Consider the following 17,505-nt stretch of genomic DNA (forward strand, 5'->3'; position numbering starts at 1 on the left):
TTGAAAGGGCAGCCACCACCACAACCGGGACCCTGCAGGAGAAACTGCTGCATCTGCCCTGCTTGTCACAGACCAGTTCACTGTCTCCTGCTGGCGCCTCCAGCTAGAAATAGTACCCACCAGCATGCTGCCTGACTTCTGGGCCAGGGCCACACCCCCGGCCCCACCCATAGTGACAGGATTCACTCCCCATGAGCCAGTTTCCTTGAAAGGCTCTCTCACTGAAGCTTTGCTCCTGCCTCTGCTGGCAAGGGTGCAGTGCGCCTCTGGGCCTGTTCTCCCACCTCAGAGGTAGAGACGCACTGCCTCATTCTCAGGACTCCAGGTCTGTCTATTTATCTTCCTGTGTCCTTATTGCCATCCCTCCAGCAACAGGGGAAGTCAGAGGCCCCTGTCTCTCTCCATTCTCCAACCTCTGGTTCATCAGGCAAGGGGACCTGGTAAGGTATGGAATCATCGTTCCTAGAAGCAAAAAGGGCCCTCATGAGGTTCATCTGATGGAGGGTGAAGAACCAGGGCAAATGAGGCAGCATCACCCTGTTTCTGCAGCAGAGGCTGCTGATTAAGAGAAGTAAGTGATTTGCAGATCTGTCAGTAAGGGAGGAAGAGCGGCCTGGACAGGTGCCAGGTGAGACACCTGCTCTCATGAAGTCCCTCTGAACACGGATCCCTTGGCAATGTCCCCTGCCAGTTAAATTGTGAGGAGGGACACAGATCTGCTGTGACACCAGCCACATTGTGCAACCTGCCTGCTCTTGCTAATAGCAGCTGCTGCTGCAGTCTGCAGAGACACCCAATGGCAGGCGGACATGTGAGGAAACCTGCAGGCTCCCTCAACAATCACACCTGCTTGTCTCGAGTATGTGGCTTCTTTTTACACACTGGGTTTCACGCTGCAATGCATATCAGAATCACCTGATGGGATTGTTAAAACACATTGCTGGGCTCCACCACCAAGAGTTTCTGAGACAGTGGAACCAGTTTTTGCATTTGGAACAAGTTTCCAGATGATGTTACTGGTCCAGGGAACTCACTTTGAAGACCACTGTTCTGGCCACGCTATCCAACTATAAGAGTCTAGCTGCCCTTCATATCTATCTTGAAGAACTGGGCATATTGGGTTTTGTTTGTTTGAGACAGGGTCTTGCTCTGTCACCCAGACTGGAGCGCACTGGCACAATCATGGCTCACTGCAGCCTGGACCTCCTGGGCTCAGGTAATCCTCCCGCCTCAGCCTCCTAAAGACATGTGCCACCACACCCAGCTAATTTTTTTTTTTTTTGAGAGTCTTACTATGTTGCCAAGGCTGGTATATGCTGTTCTTTTTAAGTTTTTTTATTATTTATTTTTATTTTTTTGAGACAGGGTCTCACTCTGTAACCCAGGCTGGAGTGCAATGGTGTGATCTCGGCTCACTGCAACCTCTGCCTCCTGGGTTCAAGTGATTCTCCTGCCTCAGCCTCCCAAGTAGCTAGGATTACAGGCGCCCGCCACCATGCCTGGCTAATTTTTGTATTTTTAGTAGAGACAGGGTTTCACCATGTTGGCCAGGCTGGTCTCGAACTCCTGACCTCAGGTGATCTGCCTGCCTCGGCTTCCCAAAGTGTTAAGATTACAGGCACGAGCCACCACGCCTGGCCTACTTTTATTTTTTAAACAGCGTCTCACTCTATCACCCAGGCTGGAGTGCAGTGGTGCGATCTCAGCTCACTGTAACCTCCGCCTCCTGGGATCAAGGGATTCTTGTGCCTCAGCCTCCAACAGGAGGGTGCAACCATCCCTGGCTAATTTTTGTATTTTTAGTAGAGATGGAGTTTCGCCATGTTGGCCAGGCTGGTCTGAACTCCTGGCCTCAAGTGATCTGCCCGCTGCGGCCTCCCACAGTGCTGGGATTACAGGCATGAGCCACTGTGCCCGGCCTACATGCTGTTTTTAAGGAAGCTAAAGAACTTCCTTAAGGTACCACTGGTCCCCATAGGGTGGGCCTGGTTTTCAGCCCTACGGGTGTAGTCATTTGTTTGGGTCAGTGGGTCCAGAGGTGACTGTAGGCAAAGCCCTGTGGCTTTGGAGAAAGCTGGAATTGGTTCCCTGTAGTGTGGACCAAGGACCTACTCCTTGCAGTTTTCGGTCTCACTGAGCCCCTAAGCACGTGGTGGATGAGGTCCCCGGTGGCATCACCTTCAGAGACGGTGTCCCTGAGGCTGGGTGGGCTGTCAGTACAAAGCCCTCCCCGTCCCAGCCCCAGCCTGACCCTTCTGCCCAGACTCTGCCAAACTCTCAGACTTCACTGGTGAGGAGGTAACCTGGGGGATGTAAATGACCAATGGGCCAGGAACCTTCTAATAGAAGGAACTGCCCAACAGGTGAGCAGGAAGAGCCGGGATGGTGTCTCTGTCACCTTCCTCTCTGGAGACACCACTAGGCAGGACCTTTGAGCACCAAAGACACTCTCCACTCCTGGCCTCCTCTCAGAGAAATGAAGCCAAAAGCTCCATCCACAGCCAGGCCAGGGAAAAAACCCAAGAAACAAAAGCTGGATACCACCCCGTTCCTTATACCAAGTAAATTCCAGCCAGGCCAAATAATGCAGTGAAAGAAGTAGCCCCAAGAACCAACGACATAAATAAAATTTCAGCATAAGAGACAAATTAAAAAAAATAAAGATGAGAAAAAAACTTAGGAAAAAAGTTTTATTAATATAATAAGAAAAAGATCAATAACCACTACAGAAACTGTCAAATGATGTGAACAGATCTGGCAGTTACAGAAAAGGAGCTGAAGATGCTCACCTTCACCAATGTGCTGAGGAAATCACCAATTAAAAATACACAGATGTCGGCTGGGCGCAGTGGCTCACGCCTGTAATCCCAGCACTTTGCGTGGCCGAGGTAGGCAGATCACCTGAGGTCAGGAGTTCGAGACCAGCCTGGCCATGGTGAAACGCTGTCTCTACTAAAAATACAAAAATTAGCCAGGCGTGGTGGTGGGTGCCTGTAATACCAGCTACTCGGGAGGCTGAGGCAGGACAATGGCTGGAACCTGGGAGGCGGAAGTTGCAGTAAGCCAAGATTATGCCACTGCACTCCAGCCTGGGTGACAGAGCGAGACTCCGTCTCCAAAATAAATAAATAAATAAAATACAAAGATATCAAAATTTAAAATGACACACCTTTGACTCAGCAACTCCACTTCTGTAAGTGTCTTCCCCAGACACACACCTGTGTGAAATGTCATACAGACATGAAGTTTACTACAGCCTTATCTGCAACAACTCCTAAACCTCCACCAATGAGGCTGGTTAAATAAACCACAACAGATCCAACAATGGATACTCTGTAGCTATTTCTGGATTTAGCCAGCTCTGTATATGGAAAGATGAAATGACCACCATTATTAATCAAGGTGCAGTACTGTGTATGTACTAAGCTAATAAAAAACCCAGAAACATACAAACTAAGTGGTTCCTGTGTGTATATGTGCACGGACATCCTTGGAATGACACACAAGAAACTAGCTAACACTAGCTGCCTCTCGAGAGGAAAGGTGGGGCTAGAAAATGAGGCTTCCGGTTTAGATCTGTTCCCTGTGCATTTCTGCTGCATGTATGTATTGGCCATTAAACAACTTTTAAAAAGGCCCAATTCAGGTGCAGATTTCTGAGCTCACTTGAGGCTAGCCATCTGGCCCCCAAAGTGCTGGCTGGTCTTCCAAGACTAAAAGAACACACACACGGTCCATTCAGTTCCAGGCAGCCTTAGTAACCCTGGAGGGCCTGCAGGCCAGCCTTGATGGCGCTCGTGGAGCTCATTCTTGGGGTGGCTTTTAAGGGAGTTCCCAGCAGGAGTCAAAATCTGCCTCCTGGCTAGGAGCTCTGCCCTGCATGGCCCCACAGGGCAGGTCGACCCCACTGTGAGCTGTGAGCTGTGGTCCTGCAACCCTGGGTCTTCCCCTCTCCCCAAGATATACCTCTAGTCCTCCGTTCTTAGAAGGAATAGCCTCATTTTTCCCTCTGTCATTCTCTGCCTGAAAGTTTCAAGCCTGCTCCCCACTCTTTTTTTTTTTTTTTTTTTTTTTTTGAGACGGAGTCTCACTGTGTCACCCAGGCTGCAGTGCAGTGGCGCGATCTCAGCTCACTGCAACCTCCACCTCCTCGGTTCAAGCAATTCTCCTGCCCTAGCCTCCCAAGTAGCTGGGACTACAGGCACCTGAGGCACCTGCCACCACGCCAGGCTGATTTTTGTATTTTTAGTAGAGACAGAGTTTCACTATGTTGGCCAGGCTGGTCTCGAACTCCCAACCTCAGATGAGCCGCCCGCCTCAGCCTCCCAAAGTTCTGGGATTACATGCCTGGCCTGACCCCACTCTTATCTTTTAGTTCTTTTCAGGACCAAACGCCCCAGGTATGGTCTGAAGAGTGCAGGGCGGGACCTTCATCTCCCTCCAGTGGATGCTACTCCCTACCTCCCCGGACTGGTACAAGTGGGTTTTCAGGCCACGGAGACCTTATGTGGGCTCCTGTGAAATTTCTCCCCTGGGTTCTGCCCATTGCTCCAGTCTCCTGAGACCTTCTGGGATTCTGCTCAACATCAAACATCTTCCCCCTCTCTCTCAGCTTTGTTTTACAGCCACGGATGCAATAAGCATGGCATTTGTGTTCTGCCAAGTAACCAAGACGAAAGGGCCAACGAGGGACACTACAGAACTGTCATACTCAGAACTCCCCAGTTCAACATCAAACACTAGGCATCATGTGGGTGCAGGCATTTAACCAGCTCTCCCCCAACTCACTCTGCCACCACCCAGTACACATTTCTCCACATGCCCAAGTGAGGGTTCTAGCACATTTACTCTGAAGAGAGCCTGTTTATCTGCCTAATTACCCCCCAGGAGAAAAGTAAACGCAGCCCAATAGCCAGGGGTGACCTTCAGGTGGACACAGGCTCCCAGCGCTGACCAATCTCCCCCCAAGCTATCCATGTTCTAGGAGGCTAGAGGCTGCAGGATTAGCACACTGCTCTCTGACTCATAGAAGCAGCATTCTTCTTCTCCTTTTCTTTGAAAATTAAGAAATCTGCTCATGGTCCAGTCTTCTGGTAACTGTGACCTCTGCATTTTTTCAAAAGAGGCTACCGCAAGGGGCTGTCCTTGGAGAAGTCGTTCCTGGCACCCCAGGGCTGCCATATCTGGGCTCGGCAAGACTTCTAAGGCCCTCAGGTCCCCCTCCCTAGCCTGTCCAGCACCCATTCCCCAGGAGAGAAGCAACACAGTGAGCTATAATCCAGCAGATCTGCTCTCTCTCTCTCTCTGGCATCCATGAGAATCATACCTTTCGCCCTGACCAATGCCTCTCTCCTCCTTTCCTTGCATGGGGCAAGGGACATGCTTCACACTGCTGGTGCAATTCTGATGGCCGGGGCATGTCCCCTGCTCTACGCCTGCTTCTAATCACGGCCCTCTGACATGGGGACTCACTGGAGAGGGCCTCCTGCACACAGCAGGCAGCTGGCCTCCTTAGGGATTGGTCCAATTCTTAGAAACCTGTCTCTGGGGACCTTCTGGCCTCTGGTCCTGCCTCTCAGGGCAGGCTGCAGCACAAATACCGCCCTTCCTTCCTCACTGCGACCATCCACCTGCAGCTGTGCACCTGATTTCATCCAGCTGGGGCCCTCTCCAGTTAAATCGGTGCTTCCGGAAAACAGTCCCCTATAGGGCTTGTTAAAACACAGATTGCTGGGTCCCACCTCCAGAGTCTTTGAATCAGTGTCTCTGGGGCAGGGCCCAAAAAGTTGCATTTCCAGTGGCTCCCAGGTGATGCTGATGCTGCCTGCCTGCAGGCCACACTGCTTCATCACGCATGATAATCACCTGGAGAGCTCACTAAACATGCTAGCGCCCTAGCATGCTAGCGCCATATTCTGGGCCTTCTAACCTGGGATAGGCCCAGGAATCTGAAGTGTAAACAAGCATACATACCCCCCAGTCCCCAGTAATTCTGATGTAACTGGTTCTGTGGTCCACACTCTAGGAAACACTCTTTCCCTTAAGGTATTGGACACGCTCTAGCTTATCTGATCTCACTCTTTGACATGGTTTGGATTTGTGTCCCTGCCCAAATTGTAATTTGTAATTACAATACAATTGAATTGTAATTCCCAGCATTGGAGGTGGGGCCAGGTGGGAGCTGACTGGATCATGGGGGCAGATTTCCCCCTTTGGTGCTGTTCTCATGATAGGGTTCTGGTGAGATCTGGTTGTTTAAAAGCGTGTAGCGCCTCCTCCCCACACCTCTCTTCCTCCTGCTCCAGCCAGGTTAAGATCTGCCTGCCACATGATCGTAAGTTTCCTGAGGCCTCCCCAAGCAGATGCCAGCATCATGCTTTCCCTCACTTGGAGAGCTCGCTAAAAATGCTGGTACCTTGGCTCCCATATTCTGGGCCCTTCAACCTGGCATAGGCCCAGCCTGCAGAACTGTGAGCCAATTAAACCTCTTTTCTTTATAAATTACCCAGTTTCAGATATTTCTTTATAGTTGTGTGAGAATGGACGAATATACTCTTCTTCACAATAGTAAGCTCTAGGGACACGGACTAGACCTAGGCACCCCCACAGTTGTATGGCAGATGCACCTGACAGCAATCACTTAAGCATACACAGAATGACCCTATAGTCTAAGAAGAATGTGTGTTCAGAGTTCTGAGCTGAGGAACTGTGGCCAACCTGGAGATCCATTCCTTATCTATAAGGAACATCAGAACCCCTAAGCCATTCCATGGCCATACAGGAGATCAAGGCCCTTTGTTCTGCGTTAAATGAAGGTTGCCAGGTGGAGGTGGTTAGGAAGGAGGATGCTAAATTAAAATGCTATACAAACTGCATGCTTTTTAGTAGTGGTCCTCCCATCCAGCCTGCTGCCACTGGACCGCCCCATATGTAAGTCCCCTCAATAAGCCCTATGCCTTGTTCGTTGGCTCTGGGTCTCTTCTTTGGCCTCTCAAACATGGTGCCATCCCTATTAAAGTTGACAGGAGTCTGGCACAACAGCACTGCATCAGAAGCCAGCCTCAAAGCGTCTGGTGAATGCCAAAAGCATAGAGCAGCTATCTGGGGGTGCTTCTCAGTGGCTGCAAAACGGCCTGTTCCCTAAAGCCATGTTATGTGTACGTAAGTGTACCATTCAATTCCACAGGCTCTAAAAGGGTACTAGCTGGAGTCCCCTAACACAGGAATCTAGAAATGCTACACTGGGACAGGAGGCAACTGCCAGAGCAAGAAAAGCCTCACTGCCCCGACTCAGTCATCCCCCTACCAAAAGGGAAGCCTTGCTGTGTCTCTACCCAACAATGCGAGGTGGAGATATGGGCTCCAGCCACCAGCAAGGCTAGGCCATGCACATTTGCTGGTGTCCTGCCTGACTTCAGGGATACAGAAGGGAAAGGAGGGGTGGATGGTGTCAGTGCCATGCCTGGGACTCTGGACTGTCCTCCCCAGAAAGACAGCACAGGGCTCATTTGGGAACAGAGCCTACACCAGGCTAATGCTGAGAGGCAAGGGCCTAGAAACATCATCTCGGGCCAGAAGCCACACAGCAGTGACACCCCCTGCCCCTCAGGGCCTAACAGCAAACCAAGCAGACCGGGACTACAGTGGATGCTTTCATGGAGTGATTTTCCACTGGCCTTCCCCAGTCTGGTGGCTGGAATATTGATTTGTATATTAGTTTTTTTTTTTTTTTAACATTAGATCCTTAACCTGTTTTTACACACACACACACACACACACAATTTATTTTTTAAAATACTTTCCCCATAAGGTTGCATCCATAAAATTTAAATATATCATTGCTATTGTTTAAATGTATCCCCCAAAGTTCATGTGCTGCAAACTTAATGGTCAATACAACAGTTCTGAGAGGCGGTACCTTTAAGAGGCTCTACCCTCACGAATGGATTAATGTGTTATGGAGGAAGTGGGCTCCTTACCACCAGTGTGTTTGTTACAAAAGTATAACATGCTCTCTCTTACCCACGTGATGTCTTCTGCCATGTTACGAAGCAGCAAGAAGGCCCTTGCCAGATGCAGCCTCACGATCTTCTCAGCCTCCAGAACTGTGAGCCAAATAAGCTATTATTGCTTATAAATTACTGAGTCTGTGATATTTTGTTAGAGCAGCACAAAATTAACTAAGACAATAGTTTAAACCAGGCAGGTCCAATAATCCCTGCTGATATATTCTTTAAAATGAAAAGATGAGGCCAGGCACAGTGGCCCATGCCTATAATCCCAGCACTTTGGGAGGCTGACGCAGGCAGATCATTTGAGCTCAGAAGTTTGAGACCAGCCTGGGCAACATAATGAGACCCTGTCGTTACAAAAATAAAATACAAAAAAATTAGCCGAGCACCATGGCATGCGACTGTGGTCCCAGCTACTCTACTCAGGAGGCTGAGGCAGGAGAATCATTTGAGCCTGGGAGGTGGAGGTTGCAGTGAGCCCAGATCATACCATTGCACTCCAGCCTGGGCGATGGAAGTGAAACCCCGTCTCAAAAAAATAATAAATAAATAAATAAAATAAAATGAAAGGAAGGAAAAACAAGCCATAGAATGGGAGAAAATAAATGCAAAAGACATGTCTGATAAAGGCACTATTATCCAAAATATACAAAGAACTCTTAAATCTCAACAAGAAAACCTTACGATTTAAAAAATAGGCAAAAGACCTGAACAGACACTTCACCGAAGAGGATATAGAGGTGGCAAAGAAGCATATGAAAAGACGCTCAACATGTCATTAATAAATTGCAAATGAAAACAATAAGATACTACTATACACCTATTAGAATGGCCAAAATCCAAAACACTGATAACACCAAATGCTGGTGAGGATATAGAGCAACGGGAACTTTCATTCATCGCTGGTGGGGATGTAAAGCGGTATAGCCACTTTGGAAGACAGTTTGGTGGTTTCTTACAAAACTAAACATAGTTTTACCAATGATCCAGCAATCATGCTCTTGGTATTTACCCAAATGAGTTGAAAACTTCTGCCACACACAAAACCTGCTCATGGACATTCACAGTAGTGTTATTCATAATGGCCAACAATTTGGAAGCACCCAAGGTTTCACACTGTATAATTCTAACTCTACAATATTCTGGAGAAAGCAACTATGGTGACAGCAAAAAGATGAGTAGTTGCCAGAGGTCAGGGGAGGAAAGAATGAATAGGTGGATCGATGTTGCTTCCCTGATTGTAACAATATACCACTGTGGTGGGAGTGCTAATGGCGGGGGGTGCAAGTGTGGGGGCAGGGGGACAGGGAAACTCTGTGGTTTCCACTTAATTTTGCTGTAAATCTATAACCACTCTAAAAAATAAATTTTATTTAACAAATAAAAGAAATACAAGCACACTGTAGGGAAATTCAAACAGAATAGAAACACACAAAATGAAAAGCAAGCATTCTTCCCTCTATCCTTGTACACAAAGGTCACCACCAAGCAGTTTTCAACGTACAGTTTAAAACACACAGAAATGTATAATACATGTATATATATTTACATAAATATATAAATGTATATGCATGTGTTTATACATGCTCAGATATATGTACATTTTGTTTTGGCTTTAAGTTCTGGGATACATGTGCAGAACATGCAGGTTTGTTACATAGTTATACATGTGCCATGGTGGTTTGCTGCACCTATCAACCTGTTACCTAGGTTTTGAACCCCACATGCATTAGGTATTTGTCCTAATGCTCTCCCTCCCTTGGCCTCCCATTCCCCATATATGTACATAATTTTTTTAAAAGAGGAAAGAAACTGACGCATCTGCAAACTCTCTTCACTCCGGCAGAAGGCTCGGCTCTGGTTAAGTAATGTCTCAGGTGATAATGTGATATAAGAAATATATATCTGGCAGTCTTGTGGGACTGAGCCCTTTAACCTATAGGGTCTGCAGTGACTCCAGTTAGGGTCAGAATTGAGCTGCATTATAAGACACCCAGTTAGAGTCAGAGAATTGGTCAGTGTGGGGAAAAAAAAACACACATCTGGTCGCAGGGTGAAGTGTTGAGAGTTTTGCTTGGAGTTTTCCTTCTTAGTTCACATTCCGACCTGGTGCCCCTCCTGGCATGGGCTGGGGAAATGAAGACTTACTTAGCCCTGAGCTGATGTGAGTGGCTCACGACCTCCACACAGTGCCCTGTGAGTGGCTAGGCACTCGTCCCAGGTCACTGGGCAGGAGAGAGGGAGGCACCAGACTAGAGCAAGGTGCAGACAAGGGCCTGGAGCTCAGAACTCAAGATGGAAGGTCCGAGACAAGGCAGAAACGTCTACTACAGTAGTCCTGTTCCAAGGATCTCAGCCAGAAAAGGATCTCAGCCAGCAACCTGAGGCCAGGCCTCCTCTCCCAGACCTCGCTTGACCCATGGGCAAAACCAGGGGCATCCCTTTTTGAGGTCCTTCCTTCCTCTGGGATCTCAGGATTTCTGAAGGGGGCCTCTTTCAGCTTTCACCCCAAATCCTAGACTTACAGACTCACAAAATGTCCACATTGGAAGGGATCATGTTCTAACTTCCTCAGTTTTGCAGCTAAAATACACCAGGGACATGGCTTGCTCACATCACACGGGTGTGGCGGAGAGGGTCCATGGTAGAGCTTGGCCTGCAGGCAGCTGACGACAAAACCTGACATCCCCTCACAGTGCTGCATTGCAAAACGTGTGCCACTTCTGTCCAAGCTGAGCTGGCTTCACTGGTGGTCCCAGTGGGCCCTGCCCTTGGCAACCTACTTGAAGACCCCTCCTCCAAGGGCAAAAGGAGACAGTGCAATAAGCATGCTTTAAACAAGGGTCTGCCAAGGCCACTTCTCACAGCCAGAAGGTTCCAGAAACCCTCAGTGCATCAGCTCACAGTTCCCCCATAACTATGAAGACGAGGGAAGGCAGATAGAGCCCAAGCTCTGCCCCACACACCCCTTCAGTGGCAGGAGCTGGCCCCAGGGGACCACGTACCTAACTGTGGCTGTGGAATTCCATGGAGTGAGCCACAATCCTAATTAATCCATTAATCACAGAGGCAGTGATTAATAATGGTCGACTTTTTTCACAAAGTTTTGTTATGGAGCACATACATAAAACAGAACAGTTTAATAAACCATCATCCCTCAGCTTCAACAATTATCACCTCAAGGCCCATCTTGATTCATCCCGAACCCCACCCACACCCCCGTATTGTTTTGAAGCAAATCCCAGACATCATATATTATTTCATCTGTAACTGTTCATATCTCTAAATGTTAGGAACTTTAAATATAAATACATACAGATGCTCCTTGACTTATGATGGGGTTACATCCAAATAAACCCATCATGAGTTGAAAATGCATTTAATACTGACAACACAGCAGTCCCCAACTTAATGATGGTTCGACTTACGATTTTTCAACTTTATGATGGTGCAAGAGTGACATGCACTCAATAAAAACCGTAGCCTCATTGTAACCCCATCAAAAGTGGAGGAGCTGGTTACATCCCTTCTGAAAGTGATGTAACCCCATCATAAAGTTGAAAAACTGTAAGTTCAACCATCTTGAGTCAGGGACCGTGTGTGCATGTGTGAGAAAGAGAGACAGAGAGTGTGTTTATATAACTAATACGAGAGAGAGAGACAGACAGACAGACAGACAGTGTGTTTATATAACTATAATACAGCTGGGACTCTAAGTTGAGATCAGGCTTCTACACCAGCAAAAGACTCAGGTGCTGATTCACCTTAGGAAGAGTATGAGCTTGGAATGCTTGAGGGGGCACTTGTCAATACAAGAGGGCCAGAAAACCAACCTCCCCAGGACTCTTCCAGGACCACTGAGCTCTACCTAGTGGTGATGCTGCCAACCATCTGCAAATGTTTTCCAGAGTCAAAAATGCAGTCCCACAGCCTTGTTCACCACTGTTACCCCAGCATCTGGCTGACTGTGCACCTCATAAATGCAGCTTGAGTGGAAGAATGGATGGAGTTCTGGGGACTGGCCTCTGCTTTGCCAGTTAGTCAATTTTCTCCTTTATAACCTCTTCCTTCATTGGCTCCTGAGATTATTTAAGTATCAAATAGGATGTATTTGGCCTGCAGGGCAAGGAACAGCATAATAAACACTTATAAATCCAAGGCTCTCAGCAAGGACATCACACTCCCACAATATGCATTTTGGCCTTCTGTAGAGCAGAACCCACCTGGTGCATGACAGTCAACTGATGGACAGCTTGTTCATTTTCACTATAAGTCTGTTTGCTTCTGAACACCTACCATCTACTGCCCCCAGAAGTCTTGCTCAGATCTAACCGGGATGCCCAGGCCCAGCTCAGCCTCACTTAGAAGCAGATAGCGTGATGGGCAGCTCAGTGCTGCCCGGAATGTGTTCCCTGACACCAGCTTCATATCTTGCAAGTTGTGAAGTTAGAAGGCATGCAGTTTAAGGAGCGAGACAGGCAGACAAGAGCAAGAGATTAGCTGCCCGAAAAGTCTAGAAAATGCTTACTACATATAGTTATGTACTATAACTACACATCCCCTTTCCAGGAAACTGCCAATTTGCAATAGCATAATAAAAGCTCTGATAAATCCCATAACAAAGGTGCCTGCTTAACTCTATCCTCAAATTTCCCAAACTAATTAGGCCATAATAGTAGTTACCATTTATTGAATGCTTACTATGTGCCAGAAAGTGTTAAGTGCTTCACACGGAACTGAACTTTATAACAACCCTATCAGGCAAATACTAAAATTATCCTTCTCATATCAGAAATGAAGACTGAGGGACAGAGAGGCTGTGTAACTTGCTCAAGGTTATAGCTATTGAATGGCTGAGCCAGGCAGTCCGCTTCCAAAGCCCAGACTTTACCACTACACTATACTTCCTCACAGAGCCCACTGGCCCCAGGAACTAGTATTTTAAGAACACAGCTTTAGAAACACTGGTATGATGAAATAGCATGGAATTCAGAATCAGGATACCTGGCTTCTAAGTCCAGTTTCACTGTATGATCCCAGGTACTTAATTAAAGGCAATGGAGGATGGTGAGAAGAACATGGACTCTGAAGCCAGACTACCCAGGTTCACATCCTAGTCCTGCTCCCCACCAGCAACGCGATCTTGAGTTTACGAGACCTTTCTGCACCCCAGTTTCCCCCATCTGTAAAATGGGGATATTAACAGTTTAATACCAAGTTTGTTCCCATTATGTCATGTAACATATCATGACATCCTGTTTCTCCACAACAAAATAAGAAAGAGAGGACCCTGAGCTATTTGATAATGCCCAGGATGAGAACTGTGGGGACTGAAGGGGGAAGGAGGGGGGTGGGAGAGAAACACGGAACTGGGGAGTGTCAGGGCAGTGTGACAGGTGGAGGATGGGAGTGGGGAGCACACTGGCATGGCTGTGTTGGATTTTCCAGCCTCCCAATAGAGAAAGCACCAACAGGAAATTGGCGCTGTTTTCTTTCCATCCCCTCCACGTGCCTGGGTGTATGGGGGCCTGCTCCACTCCAAGAGTAGAGGGGACAGCGAAGGCAAGACTGATGGTGGAGGGAGGCCACCGGGCAGGGAGATATGAAAGACCCTCGGAGAGTAAACCTGCCTGGGAGAGGGACCCGCAGAGGCAGGGCCTCGACCTGCATGAAGCTCCAACCCTGCGGGCACCAGAGCCTGTCCTCAGAATTTTCACTGAGGTGTGGCATGGATGGGGCCATCTTCTCTCCTCCTGCCTGCCTCTCCAGACCAGGTGCTGAGAAGGGGGATGGGGGCAAGTGAGGAGGAACTCACTTTCCATACAACGCAGACCGAGAGCACACAGCGTCACACGCAGATCTCTCCGTCACGCTCCTCCACAGCAGCCTTCCCTGGAAGCCAGGCCACTCCTCTTTGTGGGCAGAGTCACCTCTGAGGCCTGCCCACACCAAACAGGCTCACATAAGAGCCAATGCTCAGTCAAATGCCGAGTCCAATTCAGAATTTCTGAGGAGTGGAAAGTGGGCAGCAGAGGAAGAAAGTGACAGAGACACAGTGCTAATATCTGGCTGCCTCGCAGGCCAGCATGTGATGGGCACTCAGGTCCTGGAGGACGCTGAGGTTCTTGTAACAGACACAGTGGCAGTGACAGAAAAAGCCCCCCACCCAAGTCCTGACTCCAAAGTGTGGCCAGGACCTGCTATAGTTTGAATACTTCTGTCTCCCCAAAATTCATTTATTGAAATCCCAACTCCCAGTGTGATGACATTTGGAGGCGGGGCCTCTGGAAGGTTATGAGGTTGGAGTCCTCATGAATGGGATTCATGGCCTTATAAAAGAGATCCCAGAGGGCCCAACCCTTTCCACCATGTGGAGACACAGGGAGAAGGTGCTATCCTATTTGTGAACCAGAAAGTGGGCCCTCACCAGACACTGAGTCTGCTGGCACCTTCATCTTCAACTTCCAGCCTCCAGAACTGTGAGCAATGTACTTCTGTTGTTTATAAGCCACCCGGTCTATGATATTTTATTACAGCAGCTTGAACGGATTTAGACGGAACCTAAGGATGCACGCGCATGTGCGTGCGTGCACACACACACACACACACTCTCTCTCTCTCACACACTCCCAAAAAGGGAAACAGTGGGTTGTGTTTGTAAGTGCAGGTGGCAGGGGCGGGGAGGAGACACAGGTCTCTGTCTTTGTTTACCCACTTCCGCAAGGGGAAGCCACCGCCAGTTACACCACCTGAGCAGAGGGAGCTTCTGCCAGGGCCCGCCTAGGAGGGACCAGCAAAACAATGGTAGTGAGCTGATGTCAATCGGGCACAAGTTCCAGGGTGGCTGAGGCTTCCCTGTCAATCCCACCCCTCTTAGCTGTCAGGTCACTCCAGTCACTGCAAAGTCCAACCCAGCTTCTCCCAGATCTCCTGGGCCCACAGGGATGTGCCACACCCCAAGTCCCAAGGCAGTTATTGTCTACAAGACAACCCTTGCAGCAGCTCTGCCGGAAGGAAGCAGAAACTTCTCTAAACCCCTCCCTCATTTTGCAGTGGGAGGTAAAGGGAAGCTCTGCAGCTCCAAGACACTGGGCCTGAGCCTCACTGACACTGACTTTCACAATGTCTAACCCTAGATTCTTGGCAGGCCCTTCTACCACCCCCAATTACTCTCTCTCACACACTCTAAACCAGCTCCCCCATCTTTTCACGGCCCACACTCCCCCGTCAAGGGCCCCAAACATCACAGGACAGTCACAAGGGACTTCTCGATTCTGCTGCATGAGTTTTACCACAGCCCACACAGCTCTGATATCATCTTCTAACACTGCTGCTAGGCCACCGGGATGGTACACAGGGTTTGGAGTCCAATGACAATGATTCCATTCTAGCTCTACCTCTTGTTAGCTGTGTGACCCTGGATATATAGATTGACCACTCTGAGCCTTTCTCCTCACCTGTGAAAAGAGGAAAAATGCATCCATCTCATTACACAGCTGTGAGAATGTAGTATTCTCACATATATATAATACGTATTATATATATAATACGTATTATATATATTTTATATATACATATAGCACTACAACAGGTATTAGCATACAGCAGGTGCTCAGTTAATTTTAACTTAGTCCCTAGGAGGCATTAGCCTGGAGCCAAGGTCTGGTTCCTAATGCAACTGCTTGCTGTGTGACCCCCCTGGGCAACTTAACCTCTCCGAACCTCCATTCTATCTGCAAAGACCTGATGTACCCCACCTACCTTGGATTACTATGAGGACTAAAAGTAAAAAGAACAGGAACGCGCTTTGTAAAGTAGGACACAGTTATCTTCACTCTGTGACCAACACGCTTAGTGGCCAAAGAAGCCAGGCTCTGACATTTGGAGAGGGAGAAAAGGGTCACGGATCCTGGGCACACACTAAACTCAGGTGTCAGGTGTCAGGCTCCCGCCAGGGGACCAGCCCAGCCCACACAGTGAGGGGAGTGTCCAGCCAACCCTTAGGGTCCCAGGGGCCTCAGGAAAATGCTGGTAAGGGGAGGGGTAGAGGGAGGGCTTTTCAGAGCCTGAAACTCAGCTACCATCAGCTTCTCTGATTAGGTCCCTCAAAGACATCCCCGGTACCTGTGAATGCATTACTTTACATGGCAAAAGGGACTGTCATGACATGATTAGGGTTACCCGCCATGAAATGGGAAGACTAGCCTAGATTATCCGGGTGGGCCCAATCCAGTGAGAAGCGTCCTTCAAAGCAGAGAGCCTTTGATGCTGGGTTAAGGATGAAAAGGAAGAATAAGCAGGACAGAGTCCAAGCAGGAGAGGGATTCCACCCATGGAGGAAAAGGGCCAAGTGCCACGGAACTCAGATGGCCTCTAAAGCTGGAAAGGGCAAGGAAGCATTCACCTCTAGGGCCACCAGACAAAGACACAACCCTGCCAACACCTTCATTTTAGCACCACGAGATCCAAAAGACCCTGAGATAAAACTGTAAAGATAAAAAAAACCATGTGGTAAAATAGTGCAGCCACTATGGAAAACAGTATGGAGATTCCTCAAAAAATTAAACACAGAACTACCATACGATCCAGCAATCTCACTCCTGGGCATACAGGCCGAGTACCTCTCATTCAAAATGTGTGGTATCAGCAATGTTTCAGACATTGTGGTCTTCAGACCAGATGATTTCAGATTTTGGAATACTGGCATCATACTTACCATTGTGTATCCAAAATCCAAAAATCCAAAATCCAAAATGCTTCAATGAGCACTTCCTTTGAGCGTCATGTTGGAGCTCAAAAAGTTTCGGACTTTGGAACATTTCAGATTTGGGATACTCAACCTATATACCTAAAGGAAATGAAAGCAGGGACTCCAAGAGACATTTGTATACCCATGTTCATAGCAGCCTCATTCACAGTAGTCAAAAGGTGGAAACAACTCAAGTGCCCATCGATGGATGAATGGATAAACAAAACAAGATCTCCACATAAAAAGAGAATATCATTCAGCCTCAAACAGAAGAAAACTGACATATGCTACAATGTGGATAAATCTTCAACACATTATGCTAAATGAAACAAGCCAGGCACAAAAGAACAAATACTTCTGATTCCACCTACATGAAGTCTCCAAAGGAGTCAAATTCCTAAGGACAGAAAGTAGACTGCTGTTGGCCAGGGCTCAGGTAAGAGGGAATGGGGAGTTTACATTTCCTGAGTACAGAGTCAGTTTGGGAAGATGAGAACCTTCTGGAGATGCATCGTAATGACTGTTGCACAACAAAGTGAATGTATTTAACACCACTGAACTGCACACCTAACAGTGGGTAAAATGGTAAATTTTACGTTGTGTATATTTTTACCACAAAAAGAGTTGCATGGTTTTAAGCCACAAGTTTGTGGTAATTTGTTACAGCAGTAATTGAAAACTAATTATTGAAAACTATTTGAGGTGATGGATATATTAACTAGTTTGCTTTAATTATTTCACATT

At 47.9% G+C, this 17,505-nt stretch overlaps 1 protein-coding gene across 5 annotated transcripts in view; it reads right to left on the reverse strand.

Annotated features, from left to right (window-relative positions):
* Positions 1-17,505, reverse strand: part of ANXA11 (annexin A11) — a 49,979-nt gene that overhangs the window by 17,302 nt on the left and 15,172 nt on the right. The window contains exon 1 of one of the 5 annotated variants that reach the window (XM_055352448.2): positions 8,023-8,092. The exons of 3 other annotated variants lie outside the window; for them this stretch is intronic. The gene's annotated coding sequence lies outside the window, so the exon portion shown is untranslated. Of the gene's footprint in view, positions 1-284; positions 307-8,022; positions 8,093-17,505 lie in introns of those variants that run through there. One more of the 5 variants, XM_055352447.2, reaches the window with a different exon arrangement.

This window comes from Gorilla gorilla, chromosome 8 (assembly GCF_029281585.2).
Source record: "Gorilla gorilla gorilla isolate KB3781 chromosome 8, NHGRI_mGorGor1-v2.1_pri, whole genome shotgun sequence".
NCBI lineage: Eukaryota > Metazoa > Chordata > Mammalia > Primates > Hominidae > Gorilla > Gorilla gorilla.